The sequence below is a fragment of the Ambystoma mexicanum genome, chromosome 1q (genome assembly GCF_040938575.1).
Source record: "Ambystoma mexicanum isolate Mex_15411 chromosome 1q, UKY_AmexF1_1, whole genome shotgun sequence".
Taxonomy (NCBI): Eukaryota; Metazoa; Chordata; class Amphibia; order Caudata; family Ambystomatidae; genus Ambystoma; species Ambystoma mexicanum.
Window position 1 is genome coordinate 115,957,894 of NC_090922.1, and position 19,682 is coordinate 115,977,575.

At 47.1% G+C, this 19,682-nt stretch overlaps 1 protein-coding gene across 1 annotated transcript in view; it reads right to left on the reverse strand.

Annotated features, from left to right (window-relative positions):
- Positions 1-13,608, reverse strand: part of ZNF469 (zinc finger protein 469) — a 369,159-nt gene extending 355,551 nt beyond the window's left edge. The window contains exon 1 of the mRNA XM_069636113.1: positions 11,734-13,608. The gene's annotated coding sequence lies outside the window, so the exon portion shown is untranslated. The remainder of the gene's footprint in view (positions 1-11,733) is intronic.
- Positions 13,609-19,682: the final 6,074 nt, after the last annotated feature.

Below are 19,682 nucleotides of genomic sequence, written 5' to 3' on the forward strand. Positions count from 1 at the left end.
AGAAAGCAAGGAGGGAGGGACATTGCAAAGAACAGGATGATGGGAAATACTTGTTGACGAATGGATGTGGGGGTATCGCGGGTTGTGGATGGAGAGGGAAGTGTTGATGAGGAAATAGGGCGACAATGGTGAGTTAGTAGTTGGTCAGTATTTATTTACTGGGCCAAGGTAACAAGTAAATGTGAGTAGTTGTGTGATGGGCTTGAGAGTTGCTCAAGTAGACTCTTGAAGCATGGAAGCTGTTTAGATGTGGGCTTGTAGACATTATCCTAGACCCAACATCCAGGGGGTTTTAGGCTTGGCCTGTTTTGGCTTATACTAGATATCATAGCTGAGCCAAGAGCCGAATCATGTGCATGTTTGAATTGCAGGGACACAATGGGAATTGCAGGGACAGAATGGGAATTGCAGGGACAAAATGGAGGGAGAACAGAAGCTTGAGGGCCATATCCACAGGATCTAACCCTGCTGGGCTCCCTATGAGCTATTACTTGACGAATCAAAAGAAGTGTTTATATTGGAACTGCTGCATGCAGGGTGTATTGTTGGAGACAAGCCACACAGCAGATGAATGTGTCAAAGTCGTGTGACAGCACAGTTCAATGGTAGAAAAATGTGTATCAAGGGAGCGGGTGTAAAGGAAGGCAAGAGGGCCCTCTTCCCTGTGATTTCAAGGAATTTTGAGCTAAAGGTTATTTTAAAACAAGGGTCTTAATGTGATAGCATATGCATACGGCCCGAGAGTATAGAAGTTGTGGTACAGGTTATACAGAATCCTATGTGCAAAGTAGCTAGGGAGGGACACCGCAGTCGTGTTTGATGGGCTACTTGCACTCTGGAAACCGGCAGCTTGTGCACATGCAAGCATGGAGCTGTGATATTTTGACTTTCTGGTGTAGCTAGTGGATATAAAAAATAAAAAAGGCTGTGTAATTCGAGGAAGAGCAAAATAGAAACTTCGAAATAGTACAGTTACTACTGCCTTGGGACAGAAAGCAACTGCTGTACAGTTCACTAGAATCCAGTGCCAGACAAAAGCAGGTAGTAAACCCTTGTAGCCAATTGAGTTAATACAGAATGGAAGTAATTAATGCAAACCACGTGGTCCAAAACCAGTAGTAGACACAGATGTTAAAATGTATCCAAGGCTGGTTTTTAAAGCATGTTTCCTAAGACATATATGTTTCAAAAATAGGTAACATGTGTTTCGCTCATTCGCACTTCCTCAGGGATTTGCATAGTATTTTGAAATCTGAGTATGGTGATGAATTCAGTAGAATTGGTATGAGAGAGTATAACTAGAATATCCACAGAGTGATGGCAGCCAGAATGACACGGATTTCACTTGAACCAAAGGGAGGACAACACTGATGTTCCCAACCACACCCGAAATCTTTGGGGTAAAAAGTCTTCTATGAAGTCTGCTAAGTTCAACCAAAAAATAGACTCTTGGCTGTTTCATTTGTTATGCGCAGGTGTGTTGAGTTAGTTTTAAGGCACGCTAGAACATGCGCGGTACCTTGGATAGCTCTTTGCAAATGCTCTATGATAAGACACAGTTAAGCTATATCCGTACTGCCTGGGTTCTATGAACGCTGAAGGCTCTTTTGGTACATTGCCTTGCAATGTGGAATCCCTCTACTACTAAACTGCTTCATCCTTTACTGATGGAACCCTACTGGATGAGCATCTCTGTCACTACGGGAGTTCTTGCAAAGAAAAGAGATTTGTTTAAGGTACATTTCTTTGGTCAGGGCCAGTTTGGGGCCTTAATAATTGAGGATTGGCAGCTAACCAGAGCTAAATCCACAAAGACAACTGAGAATAAAGGCAGCACCTTGATGTTGCCAGAGGTGCTCTGCAGATTTGATTTGTGGACCACTCTTCCTGATGTTACATCCAATTAGTAATCTCGAGTACATGACTTGCAGGGCTAACCCTGGAAACGTCTGTGCTCTACGTCTCCCTGTGCCACCCCCCACCCGGCCCTCCTAACCCACCCAATCAACGGCCTTCCAGGTAGTGTTATTCACCTCCCAAGTGTTTAGTTCGACCTATCAACTGTTGTGTCTCTATCCTTGGCAGCTCCTGCTTTAGCGGGGGTCTCGTTGAACTTTAAACATGACTCCACCTGACATTATACGTGACTGCGTACAAAATGGTTAAAACAAATGTACTGTCTTTTGGTGACAAATGACTAACCATCGTGATGCTTGTGTAAAAACTATACTTCAGCTTTCTGCGGTTTTCGTCTCATATGTGCATGCTTGCAATTCTGCAGAAAGTCAACGAGATTATCAGAAAGGTTCTCAATCCTCTAAAACGGATACCCTGCGGCAGTCCTCCTCGTACCAAGGAAGCATTGGGTCTGCTACGTGCGACTTTTATGGATGGGTGTTCTGGGGTTTATGGTGAATTGATATAATGTTAAATCCTAAAGCTCTGAAATGAGAAAAGGCATCTACACTAGAAGGGACCACGCTCTCTTTTAAAGACCAGAGAACACGTTGCACAGTGGGACTTTGGGGATTCACAATACAGGAAAGAGTGCATACTTGTTTCTATCAGGCGCTGGGATAGGCGCTGGGATTTGCACGAGGGGATAGGGAACATCCTTGCCTGAAGTGCCCCTTCCGGTGTCTGGCCTGTGGCAGGGGAAAGCTTGCACCAAGGAAGCAGGTGCTGAGATAGCCACAGCCCAGAGTGCATCCCTTCCTGAATCAGGGGTGTGTGATGGGAGGGGGGCAGCAGGGGACGGCAGCCACTCCTGCGGCACACCCCTCGACCTTCAATGCCGACTGCGCGAACAGCTAGTGTTTAGCAAGCCACCCTCCCCAAGTGGCGCAAGAAGACTGGGGACTGGCACCCACGCTTCACTCTAGGGCACATCTGGGGGTGCATGGTCATCTGATGACGCTCATGTACAAACAGGATTCCCATACACAGGATAAAGATAAGTGCATTGTAGGATTACTACACTATTCCATTTGGTCTTCAACCCGGGGAGCTGGTCCCCCCTAGGGGTGCCCAAAGGATATTCCAGGGGGACCTCAGACTCTTTAAAAAGGGATTAAGATGACTGTTTTAAAATAAAATAAAACGATTAAGATTACTGCTTTCAATCGAAAATATAAGCAGTAGACAATCTGCTTACATTGTGAAGAGCATTAAGCTCCCTGGACATGCTTTGGCCGCCCTAGGGGGGCAACCCCTAGGTGAGGTGGGGGGGCCTCGGTATGAAAACATTTGAATAGCACTGCACTAGTATAGTGTGAGCTTCTCAAAGGTGATGCAGGCCTCTCCAGCCTTGTCCAAATAGAAATCTCACAGAATAGGGTCAAGGAGGTCGTGTGATGCTTGGAGACGCTCTCGGAATCTGTTCGTTTTCTCCACAGAAGGCCTTTGTCAGGGTAGCTCACGTGTAGGATATAACTTGTAAATCAAACGACTAGGTTTATTCAAACGGCGTAATTCTCACCGTGAGCTGCCCAGGAGGGTCTCCACCAGTTCAGGGGAATGGGCAGGCCAGTGCGGGTGGTTGCCAACTGAGAGGGACCACCCAGGGCCGTTACCGTTCAGAGACGGGCTCGCCTATAGGAACATCTGGACGTTTTCTGAAAGGCAAATGGGACAGGCAGGAGTCCGTCCCGTGTGAAGCCCAGGAATGCGGGGCATGTTACTGGCTCTGCCCCAGCCCTCCTGGCAGAGCTCTCTCTCAGAATGCCTAGATGTCCCGCATGGAGCTGAAGTAAAGACGTTCCCATCGGGCGCTGGTCGACATGTGGCGCGCGCTGCGCTGCCCTCGTTTCCGAAGACCCGGCTTGTCACGAAGGTTCCAGATGTCCCCTCAGTCCGCACCCATCCGTCTGGCACCAATGACCCCCACCACCGCCACTCCTCCACCGATTTTCCTAGGCTGCGCTTGGGAGCGGGTGCCCGAAGCAGGGCTGTCTTGGAGCCAGGAGAGGAAACGCAGTGTGGAGGTAGAAGACAGAAAGCAGAGGGGGGGGGTGAGCTTCAAGCTTCGACATCAAAGGCTGGCTGCACAGCTGAATAGCAGATCTTTCCTGGAGTTCATATTTTGCACAGATGACAAAAAAAGGCGGATTAACTCCTCACCTCTCAGAAGCAAACAGGTAGCAAGAATAGCGGGCAATGCGCGTCCTCTCCTAAAGGCAACCTGTCGGGTAACAATATGGCCTAGGTAGACCAGAGCGAAGCGAGGGCCTCGGCATGGACTGGGGGCCATTACTGCCCAAGTCTGCCCCGTTCCCCTCCTCTGCCTGGGTGCAAATGGTTTCTTGTTTATTTCCTAGGGAGATTGACTGCGTAATGGCCGCTGCCATCAGTAAAGGGACTATGCCCCCTTTCCATTTCTATGGCAGAGGCCGGCATTGGGAGGAGCACTGGGAGCTCCGGGTCAGCAGGTAAGTGAGGAGAGAGGGCGTGGGGAAAGAGGTTTGGTTGGTTTTGGGGCTCCCTGTTGCCTCCCCACATACAAAAAAAAAGATAGAAGGGCCTCGGATGGCTGGAAATGGTGGGCGGAGAACGTGTTTTCTCGCCCGCTGCTCCAGCCACCTGATTGGCTAGTCGCACTTCCCCAGGTGCAAATGAATTATCTATAATGCATTATTATAGCATTGACATAAATGCCTGATGGTTCCAGGCTCTTTGTAGATAAAATAGTCTTCAGTACCGAGAACTTCCGGAGCCCGGCTGTCATGGTCCTTCAGAAGGCCTGCGAGCCCTAGCTGTTGGTGCTCTTTGATAACACTAACCTCTGTACCATCCACGCCAAGAGCGTCCCCATCTTGTCCATGGTCATTCAGCTGGTCCGGGTTGAATGGGCCGAAAGAACAGTAGCACCACCACGTGTGTGATAACAGCACACAATTATTATTGACTTTTTGTATTTTAAAAGTCTTTAGCCGTTGCATCCCTTGCTAGTTGTAATGTAAGTAAGATTTGGTGGAGTGCCTGGATTTTGTATTGCATGCTCGTGTATTGCATTGCATGCTCCTTGCTAGACCTTCACCTTGATCTGTTTTCTGGTTCCTGATATCCTTTTCTCGCAGCCTGGTTTTCCTTTTGTTCTTTGTCCTGGCTTTTTATGCTACATCTGTGAATTTTCTCAAGGGTGCTCCTGGCTTAGTCTGACAGACACACCCCAGAAGCACAGCAAACAATCCATCTTCCACATGTGTAAGATTGCAGGAATTTGCGACCAGTGCACCACTCTTATGCCTACACGGAACGGCTTTGTGTGGTTGCTCACGGTGGAATATAGTACACTTTTCACGGCATCTGCATCCTGTGCAGAATTCATCCAACATATTGCAAAACAACATGTGAAATATATATAGGATGCAGAAAACACAGAATTGAGCGTGGTGCATAAGGTGACCATGGGAACCTATTCTGGTGGCTTACAAACTTAGACCTTTCAACCAAAAAAACGAAAGGTGCTGAAGACCGGTTGAAGGTCACCAACTATTTGGATCGTGGAGGAAAATTCTGGATGGACCAAAGCCGCATTGAGCATTAGAAATGTGAGCCTTCCCCGGCAGCCATCCACAGGATATTGTTGGTTAAACAAGACCGAAAAACAGCTGGACCTCAGCTAACAAAAGTAGAGTGATCTGATGTCCCGGATTTACTGGGACTATCCTGGAATTGGGACCTCTTTTCCGATGTTCCAAGAGATTTTTTTTTTTGTTTTTAAAACATGTGCCACCTTTGTAGAAAGGGGGCAGGGGGAGACCTCCAGGTAAATCCTAAATGCAGACTGTAGGTAGAGTATACATCTTCACATTTCCATGACCAAAACAAATGTTTACTAACAATTCAACACCAAAAAAAAGCTATATTTGTTTTTAATTGTATATAAACACAGTGTGCAAAATGAACTCTGCACTGACTTTTTGCACTGCAAAAACACACTTTCACAGTTCCATGAATCAGGGTTTGTGTCAGCAATGCAAAGTCACTTTTCAGTAGTGCAAAGTCACTTTGCGCCATGCAAAGAATTCCATGAATCAGGCCCTTAAACCTGATCTCTGCCATCTCAGGGTGGGCTCGAACCCCTAACCTTTAAGTTAACAACCACACGCATGATTGCACCATAGAGAGTGCTTGGAAAAAGGCTTCATAGCTATGCCTGGAATAGCAATCAGAGCTAAAGCTCCTTTGTTTTTAACATGCTTACAGACACATCCAAATCCGAAGAGTTTATATCCAGAGGAATGTCTGCTCCCCGCCCCACATACAAACCGTCTCATAAACTGATGGAAGGATAGCTCAGGGCGAAGTGTTTGTCTTGGAAGCAAAACAAAGTGGTGCAACACAGGTTTGAATCCCGATCCCGCGCTCAGAACCCACTCGCTGGTAATAAGCGCGTAATAAATGAGCTATAAAATAAAAAAAATGTGTAGTCTTGGTAGCCACTGTCCAATTGAAGTCCTACTTTTGTGTCACTTGATTATTTTTATTTGGAAAATCTGGTCCCCTAACACGTGTACTGCAGTTCCTATGGACCACGTTACTACAATGAGGAAAGAGCCCCTGGCTGTAGGGCGGTCGCTACGTGTTCACAGTGACCTCAAAAGAAGTTTATTAGCATAGACTATGTACCCAAACTACGATCATTATTTCATTGAAGAAACCCTGTAAATTATTAATACTAACGAGCAAATGTGTGATTTTGAGAGGTTTGCGTATGTACATCTAAATAGCTGAATGTATTTACACTGATCCGAACAGCGCACACAAACAGTAAACAAAGACTTGAGGAAGTGCAGTTATCCACGAAACATGGGTCAGCTATATATCACTGAACTCGTCATGCACCTTAACTCAATGTTATTTGCACAATGGATTAAACACTGTATGCCATGTGGCAACAGCCAGCATCATTTGGAAATAGTGCTAGAATGCAATATAGGTGCACACTGAAAGTGTTGTGAGTAAAATAATGATGGGAGAATGTGACTCCAAAAGAACAAGGGACGTGGTTCGGCCCCACTGTTGTCTCGGAACCCTCAATTTTTCTGTATATCTTGAAGGACATAGGAAGACGGTGCCCTCTTAGACAACCACCTAGCAGGTCAATCTGACATTCCAGACACAGACTAATCATATCATGTAACTGCGCACCAACTCTTCCCCGCCCCCAGCCCTGTTCTTTATTGCATTCAAACCAGCATTCCTATAATCTGCATGAATGCCCATCACTGCCCAATGGCCCATCCATACACAAGATCTCTCCCTGACCTGAGGCCATTCCATGCTTCAGTGTCCACTTATGTTCATTCATCCCTGGCACAAGAATCACCCATGACCTGAGCCCTAACCCTGCCCTGAGTCCCATACCTACTCCATGGCGCAGACCTTCTGAAAGGCCCTTCTTTGCTCTGAGGCCTAGTCCACGCTTCTGCGTCCATGCCTGTTCTAAGGCCCAGCTCTTTATTGAATCCCATCTCTGCAGCCCATTCATGGCACAAGTCTAATCCCTACCACCAAACCCACCGGTGGGTGCCCTGAGGCCCATCCCGGCCTCAAGGAACATCTCTATTCCACAGCTCATCCTTTCTCAGCGGGACAATCCTACTCTGAGCTCCATCCGTGCCTCAAAGACCATCTTCCCGGAGACCAATTCTTGCATGAGGAGCACACTTGTATAATGGGTACCCTGGCTATTCTCTCCAATTCTATCAGGGGTGATGGAGTATTGAACTGAAATATTTGGGGCACAGCAAGAAATGTTGTCACGTCATGTGTCCATCACTTGCCCAATCGCAGACAAGGCAAATAAAAACTCCAGCACAATCACTTTAGCCCTCACCTCCCAAATCCACACACACACACACCGGCAAGACACACAGAACATTCACTATGATCAATGGCTGCTTGACCAGCAGGACATAAAACATTTTACAGCTCTATCACCCGGACCTGTAATGTAACCAATGTACAGGAAGTCATCATGCAAGGGAATAAACATCAGTTACCTACAGCAGTCGGCTGTTTTTGTATGCAATGTGCATGTAATCAGTGATGCACCTTTCCATGCACTCAATTTTGTAATGCAGCAAAAAATTAGACCCCGCCCCCATCAATCAATCCTACAGTAACACCCCAACTCTGAAAACCTGTCTGCATGACCATATGAACAATGATGTCTCTGCTCCAAGGTCATGGATTTGTGCCTGGGTATTATTTTGAACACTTGCACAGGCGTGCAAACCGCGCTTCAACGAGCAGGCAACTTTCAGAAGACTGCAAAAACTGCTAAGTCTTCTGAAAGCAGTCTGCTCACGCAAGCGCGGGTTGCTTGTGAGCGCGATAACTCAGCTTCAGAGCAGGATTCTCCTTGGAAGCCGAGTTAGCACATGCACGAGCAACCCACTTTTCAACAAACACTTTCAGTAGAGTCATGGGAAACAGAATACAGAACCAGCCAAAGCCTTGCATAATTGTCACACTTTTCCAAACTGGTGTATATATCCTGCAATTAACAGAATGTTTTTCTTAAGATGAGTAAGTAGTGTGAACAATCAAAACTGCAGTGGCCAGCTTCCATTATTCACTCGAAATGGTTTCTTACTGAATCAATATAAGACGTTTCAAATTTAAAATTGTGGACATTCTTATGCTCCCATAATGCTCTTTGCTTTTATGGAAATGAAGACGATTGGGTTCTATGAAGAGATATTGTATTGTGTGACCTAGGCTGGGGCCACGCCCCTCGGCTCTGCCACCCTCCTCCCTGCGGCCACGCCCCTGCAAGGATGAGAGGCTTCCCCCAGTACATTGTTTCCATTTCCAGCACTGTTACGTAATGAATGAAGTGCGCGCACTCAACGCTTTCAATGAAATGGCAGGCTTCCAATGGGCAGCTCGTTGCGTGTGTTTGGCGCATGTGCTCGGTGCAGTGCTTGGACTCAAAGCTGCTAGTGGATTAGGAGGCCCATCCGTGAAGCGCCCGCTGTGAAGGCCCCTGGCACTGTCTGTGAGCGTGTGGCTGGTGAAAGGTGTTGAATGCAATGGGTTGTGTGGTGCAGGTGGGGGCAATGCGCTGGGCTGCGCAACGACGGGAGCGACAGCCCCACCGAGCAGTGGTTTTGGAGAGGAGTTATTGGGCAGGTCGTGACAAATGTTACTGCACTTCTAGCAGGCCTGCTTTTTTAATGCAGCGATGTGGGCACATGCATCCCTGCAGCGTTAACTGGAAGTCTGCGCGGCAGCGTGCACTAGTAAAGTGAGCTCTGCCGACAGTGTGTGCAGTAACCAACCGCGCGGTCGGAAGTGAAAGAGTGTGTAGAGGCAATACTCATCTTAGTGTCATTTGCCACCGTGTGCCATAGCTTATGTTGATGCTGCGCGATCTAGCGCAAGCAGCAGTCATTCGCTGGCAGTGTGCGATGTGATGTCATCACTAAATGCACTGCAGTGGCATATGATATAACATTAAGCCTAGCTGGAAGTGGCAGCGTAGACTCGTCAGAGCTGTGCACCAGTGCAGCGAGAACTGATTGCAGATACTGCGGTACCATGCAGCCGTCGCATGTAAAATGGTCGGCTGCAGCGCATGCATGGAGCAGTAGCTGCAGATCACAGCAGTGCTCCACTGCCAATGCATCGAGCATTGCTGTCTGGGCTGGTTTCCTGCAGTGGTGTGCCATGCACTGGCATGCATAGATCCATTTTTGACGACTGCAGTGGCGAGTACCATGTGAGCGATCTGACAGCACAGTGCCATAGAGCAGTACAATATGGCTCGGTATTACTGAGCACTGCATGGAGTGCAGTGTCGCGCGCCACCGCACTGTGAGCTGGCCGTGAAGTGGCTCAGTTCAGTGCAGTATGATCTGGACGAGCACTATACTAGATCAGTGCAGGGTGGACCAGTAGTGCATTGGAGCATATATGAGGGCAGTGAGGGCAGTGAGGGCTGGCAGAGCTGCGTAGTGCACTGGCATGCATTTCTGCGGTGAGCTCCCCATGCATTTTTGCAGTGACACGCATTAATTTGCATCAGTGGAGTGAGCTTCCCTTGTATTTTGTACAATGATGCGCCACTGTGCTGTGCAATCTGGCTGTGTAGTAATACACCACTGGAGTGTAAACAGGCTGTCCAATGACAGTCGGGCATGAGTGCGTCGAGATGTTAACGGAAATAAAGCATCAGTGCAGTGTGATTGGCTATTGCGGCATCATAAATGTTTACTGTTTGATCTGTCAGTGCAGTGTCGTGTATTGCACATACGAGTTACACGCTCTGGCAGGGCAGTAGTGTGTGCTGTAGGAGCCAGGATGTCCGTCAGTGCAATATGACTGGTCTGTGCAGTGTAGTGTATATGTGCAGTGTTTTCGACCAGCACAGTGTGATCTTGCACTGTAGTGTCAGACCTGACAGTGCAGTTTCATAGACAGTGCAGTGGGATCTTCCAGTGCCGTACTATACAGCAGCACAGTAGTGCAATAGCTTTGGCTACTTCTGTGTGACTTGACAGCCACTAGCATGCGTAAGCGGAGTGTGATCTGACAGTGCAGCGTGATCCGACATTCTCAAGTATCGCTAAGTTTGGATGAGGCAGTGCGGAATCACAGATCAAAGCAGTTTTGTATCGGAGATCATTGCACTGAAAGGTGGCATGCAGTACCATCGATGGGTGTATTTTACTTTAGCAGTGAAACAACATAGGACATTTCAGTGTGATCTTGCAGTGCAATGTCACAGAAAAGTGTATTTTGACCTTGCAAAGCAGTATCCCAGATCGGTGCCCAGTGATCGAGCTTCACACTTTAACAGTAGTGCCTTACCAAATAGGTAGATGGGGATTCATATTGCACTGCAGTGACACTTAGTGCAGTTTGCCCTGACAGTGCAGATTCCTCGGCCACTGGGATTTAGGACTTTGGTGTCAAAGATTAGTGCAGTGTGATGTTTCTAGGCAGTGTTACAGGAACAGTGAGGTTTTATTTGACAGCGTGGTATCATATATCAGCGAAGTTGGATCTGCTTGTACAGTACTGTAGAATAGTGCAGCGTGATCTGAGAGTGCAGCATCACATAAAAGGCAGCGTGATGTGAATTGTCATTGCCAGGCTTCATTGCAAAGTTATCTGTCAGTGCACCTTGACACATGAACGCTTTCCGATCTAGTGTGCTTTCTAAAAGAACAGTGCATACTGGTTTACCAGTGTGATATCGTATGTGAGTGCGCCGTGATTTGACAGCCCATTATCACAGATCAGTGTGATCTGCCAGGACAGTATCAAACCCCAGCGCAGCGTGATCTGACAGGTCTGTGCCCTGGATTGGTGAAACGGATTCGAAAGAGCAGCGCTCTACAACAGTGCAATGTGAGCTTGCACTGCTTCGCTCTAAATCAGTGCAGTGTAGTGCCATGGATTGGCACAGCGTTATCTGGCTAAATGAAGAGCCAAAGAGTGAGCTCAACAGGCAGTATGCATTTCTACTTGCAGTGCAGGCACACATCAGTACAGTGTAATTCGGGACGCCTGCCTGGAGCACTGCGAAAGCACTCCCTTCTTGGTGCAGTGGGCGCAAAATTAACTGGTAGTGCAGCAGCAAACAGCGGGATCTGGTGCCCCAAACAGTGTGGTGACAGTCATGCACGAGTACAGTGTCCAGCATCCAGTGTGATGTGACTCTGCTGACAGTAGGTGTGGTGACAGTCATGGTCTGTCATTTCAGTCAGATCCTCTTACCTGCTGCCAGCTGCGCCGCCACATCCTGTCCACGTTAGCCCTGCCGCGTTGCTCCAGCTGCCGGTACCGCCGCTTGCTTCCTTGGCTCGAGCTCCGGCCGGCTCCGGGGCTCGGGCGCTGCTCCGCTCTGGAAGCAGCAGAGCCGCACATACTGAGCGCGGCCACGGTGACAGCAGCCGCCGGGCGGGGCGGGGCCAGCGCGCGGCCGGCGGGAGCAAGGGGTTCGGCAGGCGCGCGCCCGGGCGCTGGAGGCTCAAGGCAAGGCCACGCCCACATACCCAGCTTGGGGGGCGGAGGATGCGGGAACCCAAAACCACGCCCACCACCACAGTTGCCACGCCCACGTTCAAGTCCACTCGCAGGCAGCTCGCTTGCGCACCCGCCACATGGCTATGACGCGCCTACTGAGGGCGGGCGAGATTCGTAGTGACCACCCGCCACAGTATGACAAGACTCACTGCCATACCGCCCACCGCCAGCCAAGCCCCGTCGTTAGATACACCAGGGTAGGGTCAGGCGCGCTCTCTTTCGGACCCAGAGCACCCCCCGCCTCACCCGCCTACCCTTCACTTCAGAACGTCACGCTGTCCCACGGTCCCACTACCGCAATTATCAGCCCTCTCCTTAACTTCTCTCAGAGCCGCCCACCCGCTAGCTATTGAGACGTAGCCCCTTTTTTTTCTGTAACCGCCTACTTCGGCCGTCGGTGCCGCCCAACAGCTCCTCGGTTCAACCCCGCTCGTGGCTCGCTTTCACCCGCCTCCGTCCCGCCCAACGGCCGCCCGGCGCGAAGTCTTGGCACGCGCTCTGAGTGGATGGCACGCGCACAGCTGGCAGGAGGCGCGAGGGGCAGGGACAGCATCAGAGAACAGTCGGCTCGCAGAGCGCGGGCTGCAGCATCTGGGGATTCATGCACCAGGGACGTCAAGCAAGAAAAAAGTAAGGAAAGGAGGGAGCAGCGTTGCACGAACATAAGAATTACAGCAGAGTCTGTACGGCAGGAGGAGCTGCTGTGAAGGATGGATGCGACAGAAGAGAAACAGCGGGAGATGAGTCAAGCGTGCAGCAGGGGGCACAACAGGAGAGGCAGTAGAAGAGGAATCGACGCGTATGGCAGGAGGGCGGCATAGCGAGCAGCAAGAGGGTGCGACGGGAGAAGCAACGGGCCGCACTACAGGTGTGCAGCCAGAGATGCACCAGGAGGCAACGAGCTGCAAATTGGGGCGAGGAACCCGAAATACAGTAGTAGTGGCACCGCAAGGGATGCAACGAGGCGACAGGACCTTCAGTTGGAGAATTAACGATATGCGGTAGCAAGAACAGAGCAAGTACGGTATCACCAAATCAGTGAGCAGCCGTGTCAAGAAATGCACCAGGAGCTGCCTTGATAACAAGCACCAGAAAACTAAGAGACGATGCCCTGGGTCCACCAGATTATGACTCATGTTCGGCACCGAACAGTACATCAAAAGCAAAGAATTGAAACCGCGGTGGAACTAAGAGTTGCAGCAGGAGCTGCACCACTAAGTGCAGCAGACGATGAAACCAGAAATGCATTACAAGCGGCAACTCGCAAGAAGCTGAATTTGGAAACACACTATCGGACCGCACCAAGGACACTAAAATAAATCAGGAAACGCGCCAAATGATGCCGTACGGAGTGCAACAGGAACATCACCAAGAAGCACAGCAGACGCTGCAGAGAGGACTACCATTACGATTGGAGGAGTTGTAATGAAATGGCAGCTAGTCTACACCAAGAATGCACTGAGACATGCAGCAGAAGACCACGCCACACTGCATGTTAGGATATTGGGTTTTATGTAGTGCTTCTGCCGCAATTTCTATCATCTCTTGGCTCTCTGGAACTTGGAGGAGAATTATTTGGGGTTGGTCAGCCGAGGAAGAGTTAGCAGCACAAGATAGTCTTGCTGTTGTGTTGATGCGCACAGATCAGAAGGTGTTCGCCGGGAATGTTTCTATGTGTGTTTTGCGCGTAGGCCATCAGAGGATGTCCTGGGTTTATTCTGAAGGGGATATGCATGCTGTGTAACTTGTCAAAGTTCGGTATGGTGCGTTTGATTGGTATGGTCATTTAGGGAGCACTGTGGGTTAATCTTGCTACACAACTGGGTTTGTATAGTGATCCATATCAGTTTGTATTTGTTTATATATGCTTAACGGTGGTTCTGGTTGTTACGTTTTGTGAACCGTGTTAATTGGTGTGACGAGATACGATGTAAGTTATGGAGGGTGACTGAAAAAGTTAGTAGGGTGCTATATGACTAGCGGTTACAAAATATGACAGTGCACTTAGATTGCAAATAGCAGGGGCAAATGTCACAGTGCACATTACCATTGAGCAAATACCAAAGTGCAAGTAGCAGGGAGCAAATATTGCAGTGCAAGATTCTGGGAGCTAGCAATGGAATGAGCAAGGAATAAGAATCACTGTGCACATTACCACGCAGCAAGTATCTCAGTGGGAATAACAGGGACCAAATATCACAGTGCACTGTATTAAGAGGTAAATATCACAGTGCAACGTGTTTTCGGTTATACAGAGGTGAGTGGAGCCTTTGTTTACCTGGTCGATGAGCAGGGTGGCAGTTCGGGACAGAGGCAAGCTGGCAAACAGGTGTCAATCTCAGCCATTGCTCTTTGGCTGTTCGAGCAAGCCTGCCCACAGGGTTTGGTTCTTTAGGGGTGGAGCACTATCACATGATCCCAATCCTCCAATCGGGTGCATGTGACTACAGGGTAAGCTGGGAGGGGAATGGGGAAGGAATTTAGTAAAGGAAAGGGGGGTCTTGGACAAAAACGGAGGCAAACGGGCTTCGAAAATAACAGAAATATGAATTCTGAGACTGGTTGACTGGTCTCCTTTCCAGTTAGGACAGGCACAAAGTCCCAGAGTAAAGGAGGTGGGGGAATATAAAGCCAATTTGTTGTGTAGGAGGAACTATTGGAGTCTAGAGGTCAAAGAAAGGTGGGTGATGCAAAGTGTATTGAAGACAAGAAATATTTTACATATATATTTTCAGTGCAAAAAAAATAGTTAAGAGACGTGCCGATTCATTGTAACAAAACGCTTACAATTTGGCAGGGTTGCAAAGTAATGACGGGGTTGGGAAGTGATGACAATCTTAACTCAAGAGTCCCCATGTAGATGTCTGCCATAAAGTCATTTTTGATCTCTGTTGTGATCTCATGTATGTGCTCATGGGCTGAGAAACGGGTGGGGGGACTCTTGAGTTTAGATTGTCATCACTTCCACACAAAGGTTTTGTTGCAATAAATCAGATCACCTTAATTAATCTTTGAAAAAAGATACTTTGCCAGTTACTCTCTGTGTATTAACTAACCAGATCTCACCAGCCACGGTCTTCGACCATGTTCACTGCCATGTTTCAACAATAAGGCAAAAACACAGTGACCTACGGCTGTGGCCCATGTCCCTCAGCTTAGTAACTAACCACATCCCACCGCCTGTGTCCACTGCCCACGTTGCAACAATGGGTAAAAAAGACCAGTTGGCCAGGCCTTCAGGCTAGGCCCATATCCCCCACATTAGCAAATTACCAGATCCCAACGGCCATGGGCTCTGTCCGTGTTGCACCAACACAACTTAAAGTGCATGAGCCAATGATCATTGGCCCCGCCCCCAGAAATGTTCTCACCCACCATTGATTTCTCGTAGATTCCCCCAGGAAATTCCCATGTTAAACGATGATCACATCAATGCTGCCTTCTATTACCACGCTAATCATTCCAGCAGTAATGCATCGATTGCCGTTTTAGTGGGAAAACACTCGACATTGTAAAATGTGTCCCCATCCTCACTACCACTCTCTGTGTGGCCCCCTTCCTTTCTAGGTGCCCTTATCTATCGCACTCTGTGTAAATCCTTGCTATACCCCTTCACTCAGTTCACATGAGAGATGTTTTTCCCATGCACATTGTGACGTTTCAGCTGCATACTAGTGTAGAAACTGGTTTACTGTTGGTAATGGAGAATAACATGATTCTAATTGGTTTTTATCATTGATTATTTTAACTTAGCTATAAAGCAGAAGAAAATCCTGTGTAGTAAACTGTTGTATTACAGTTAATATATGCTTAGAATGAATGTCATTTGTTGTATGGGTAATATATGGACCTTTATAAATGGAATTTGGACGTCACAAATTCAAAAAGTGTGTAAAGTCTAAATGCAAAAAGTATCACACTTACTAAATTAAAAAAACATTTCAGCTGGAATCCCACGGGATTCCCATGGCACAATTAAAGCGTGTCGCTAAATCGGCTCTCCAGCCCATCCCAAATTCTCCTACTACACATGTGGTTCTATTTCTCACCCCACACCTTAACCCTAGTGTGAAAACATCCCTCTCTGCCCTTTAAATCATGCTTTTTGGCTTCCTGTGGCATTCCTGAGGTAAGTACTCACACAGAAATAAAAAAAAACGGGTGGCTTTTCATCTCTGAAAAGTCTCACTAATGCAACGCACCATGGGAGATATAAACTTTTTTTGGAACTTGTGCACCCTTTAACCATCGACTATTAAAAAAAGTACTGGATGGATTTAGACCAAACCAGGAAAAGAAATATCTGCAATGCATTGTACGCAACTTATTTCTTATTTGGTGCAAATCGGTTCAGAGTTTCTCACATTACGACTTTTCAACGGATGCACCTTTTTTGCTTTATGGCAAAATGAATGAGGTAGACAGAAAACCGCATTTTTGTTTTTTTAATACATTTTAAACCCTTTAATGAGTTTTCCTCAAAATTCCCAGTCTGGAGGGGCCCGTGGCAGAAAATTGTGGTGGGCAATTCCAATTCCATCCATCGATTCTAATTTTATTAGCACCAGAATTTTAGGCGGTGTCAATGCAAATTGGTTTTACCTGAACCATAGAGCAGCAAACACAGCTCTAAGATATATATAAGTAGAATAGTCAATTTGAGCCAAATCACACATTCCACAATGCCACCTAGTAGCCTCCCCTAGCCTCACCACCAGTTCTGAACCACATCAGCAAGGCATTGTGGTATGTAAACTAAGCCAAATGCCAATCTTTTTTTTCCAGGAAATTATCTTTGAGGGAAGTGCTACTTTATACATAGCTTAATCAAACCAAGCAAGACATTTTGCAAGGTTGTCAGGACAACTGCATACCTGGTTTCACCCTTATTAGAAATTGTCAGTTCAGTATTGCTGATTTGGTTCAGAACTGGAGGTGAACTTCCAGCAATGGCTACTAGGTGGCATTGTGGAATGTGGGACTTGGCTCAAATGGACTATTCTACTTTAACATTTCCGGTGAAAGGGGTTTTTCAAGACTTTTTAAACCCACCATAGCTTTCTTGGTGTTTTGAAAACATGTACCAATGCTCCAACCACAAAAGCTGTCAGGACTATACTGCACTGATGATCCCTAATAAGGGTGAAACCAGGTATGTAGTTGTACTGACAGCCTTAAAAAATGTCTGTCTTGGGTTGATTAACCTAGGTATAAAGTAGCACTGCCCTCTAAGCCAAAGACAAATTCATGGAGAAAAACATTTCCATTTGGCCTCATTTGTATACCCACAATGTCTTGCTAATGTGGTTTAGAACTGGAGATGAATTTCCAGTGATGGCTACTAGTTGGCATTGTGTAATACCCGACTTGCTCAAATGGACTATTCTACTTTCACATTTCTGGTGAAAGGGTTTTTATTCGAGTCTTTTTTATTGCTTGGGGTTTTATATATGTATAAATATATTATAGTGAAGTGGTATAGTTAAGTTGAGTTTTGAGAAAAATAGGATATCGAAAACATGAATTGCTCATTACTTTTGATTTGTGAGACGGATTTAGCAGACATTTTGTAGATAAAATTGTGTTGATGCCTCCCCCATCCCCATCCAGACTGGACATTTTGGAAAAGATCCGTCAAAAAAGAAAGACGTTATTAAGAAAGCAAGAAAAACATAGTTTTGGCCTAGTCCCCATTCACTTTCCAATAGACAAAAAAGGCCAATATTTGCTTAAGTGCACAGCGAAAACCACTGGAGGGAATTGGACCAGGGAGGAAACAGCTTGGGCACGAAGCATTAACTCAGTTTCCAGGAAGGGGCGGCGGAGGGTGGGTCTGCGGTTATTGCTTCCAGTAGTTGTTTAAATATTTAAAATTATAGATATATCCCATGTTACATTGCAGCATAAAGGCTTTTTCAGAGATAAAATAGCCAGCATTTTTTTGTCAGATGCGAGAGATATTTGCGACTTCACGGAAATATTCAAGGTTATCCAAAAAATAAATGTTGAACAAATGCCTTTTGGAGGAGGAAAAAGGATGAAATGGCATCAGGCTAGAGGTGGAGATGGGAAATGATGACACCACGTGGAGCTGGGGATCTGGGGAGACGGGGGTCTTACCAAGTTCAGAGCGCTAATGTTATTCAAGGTTATTTTTCCATATTCAAGGTTATTACATGTAGAGTAGATGCCAATATTTTCGCAATATCCAAGGTTATTTCTAGTTGCGGATATAACCATGGTGATGGGAAAACATTTTAAAAAGAAAGTTAACAAAATGAAATTAATGCAAAAAAGTGTCATTTTACATTGAGGTGTGGGGTAACCTACTGGGGCAACATGTCAATGGGTGTCAAGGGGTGTAATATGGCACTGGCCAGTGAGAACGAAGGCCATGCTCACTGGCTAGCTTCAAAGGCCCAGGCTAGTGGACCTGAAAGACGTGTGGGCCAAAGGCTTTGGCCACCCAGTGGATCCAAAAGAAACATATTGGGGTAACATATACAGTGGACACAGCCATGGGCGAACGTCATGGCTAGTGGCTCTGTAGTCTTAAAATATACAGTGGGCATGGCTAAACTCTGTGACCACTGGCCAGGGTCGAAGGCTCTGGCTAGTGGGCCCGAAAGACATGTATATTGTCCGCGATTTAAGGCCGTGGCTAGCTAGTGGGTCCAAAAGAAACATATTGGGGGAACATGTACAGTGGCCATGGCTGATAGCCATGGTAAGTGGCCGAGTAGTGTTTTAAAATATACAGCGGGCACGGCTGAAGGCGCTCTCAGCCCTGGCTCGTGGTCCCGAAGACATGCATCGTGACCATGGCCGCAGGCCGTGTCCACCTAGTGGGCCTAAAAGAATCATATTGGGGGTACATGTACAGCTGAACTGGCCTTCGGCCGTGGGTACATTGGTACAGTAGTGTTTTTCAAATGTACCGTGGACAGGGCCGAATGCCTTTACCACGGGTCATGGCCTGGCTAGTGGCCTGTAAAAAACCTATGATATGACAAAACCCTGGAAATTCACTGAACAAAACTCAGTTAAGGTGCAGTTAATTTTCACATATTTAACGCTACAAAAGCCTTGAAATTCAGTGGATGTGGGAAGCCATGACCAGCTTAACTCGGCACTTTCCTGTTGCAAAGCCCATGAGCACATATGGCAACAGCTAAAACCAGCTCCTGGGTGTCGGACATCACCCAGTAGCAGGAGCTACCACTGGGGATCCAGGAGAGAGTATTCAGCACACCACAAATTTCACTTACACATGAAATGGTGTGTTTCATTCATTATGTTTAAATGTGTACTGGATGTGCCCTAATTCTTCCTTGTAAGCATTTCTAAATGCTCAAAGTTAAAGGGATGGTTCCCCCAAATTTTTTTATTTCAAAAATAGATAGGCAATATTAAAAAAAAACGATTGGCATTTTTTTTTCCAAGTCCCTATGTAAAATTTTGAGCAATTCAAGCTCAAAATTTGCAAAAGCAAGCACATGGGCGCATCCATTTTGTGAAATGGATGCCCGCCTGTGCTGGCTTTTGCTTTTGCGGCACTAATGAAGGAAAAGCCAGCCAGCTGTAGTAAACAAAAGCTACCACTGGGTGGCTTTTCCTTCATTGGTGCCAGGACTCTGAGG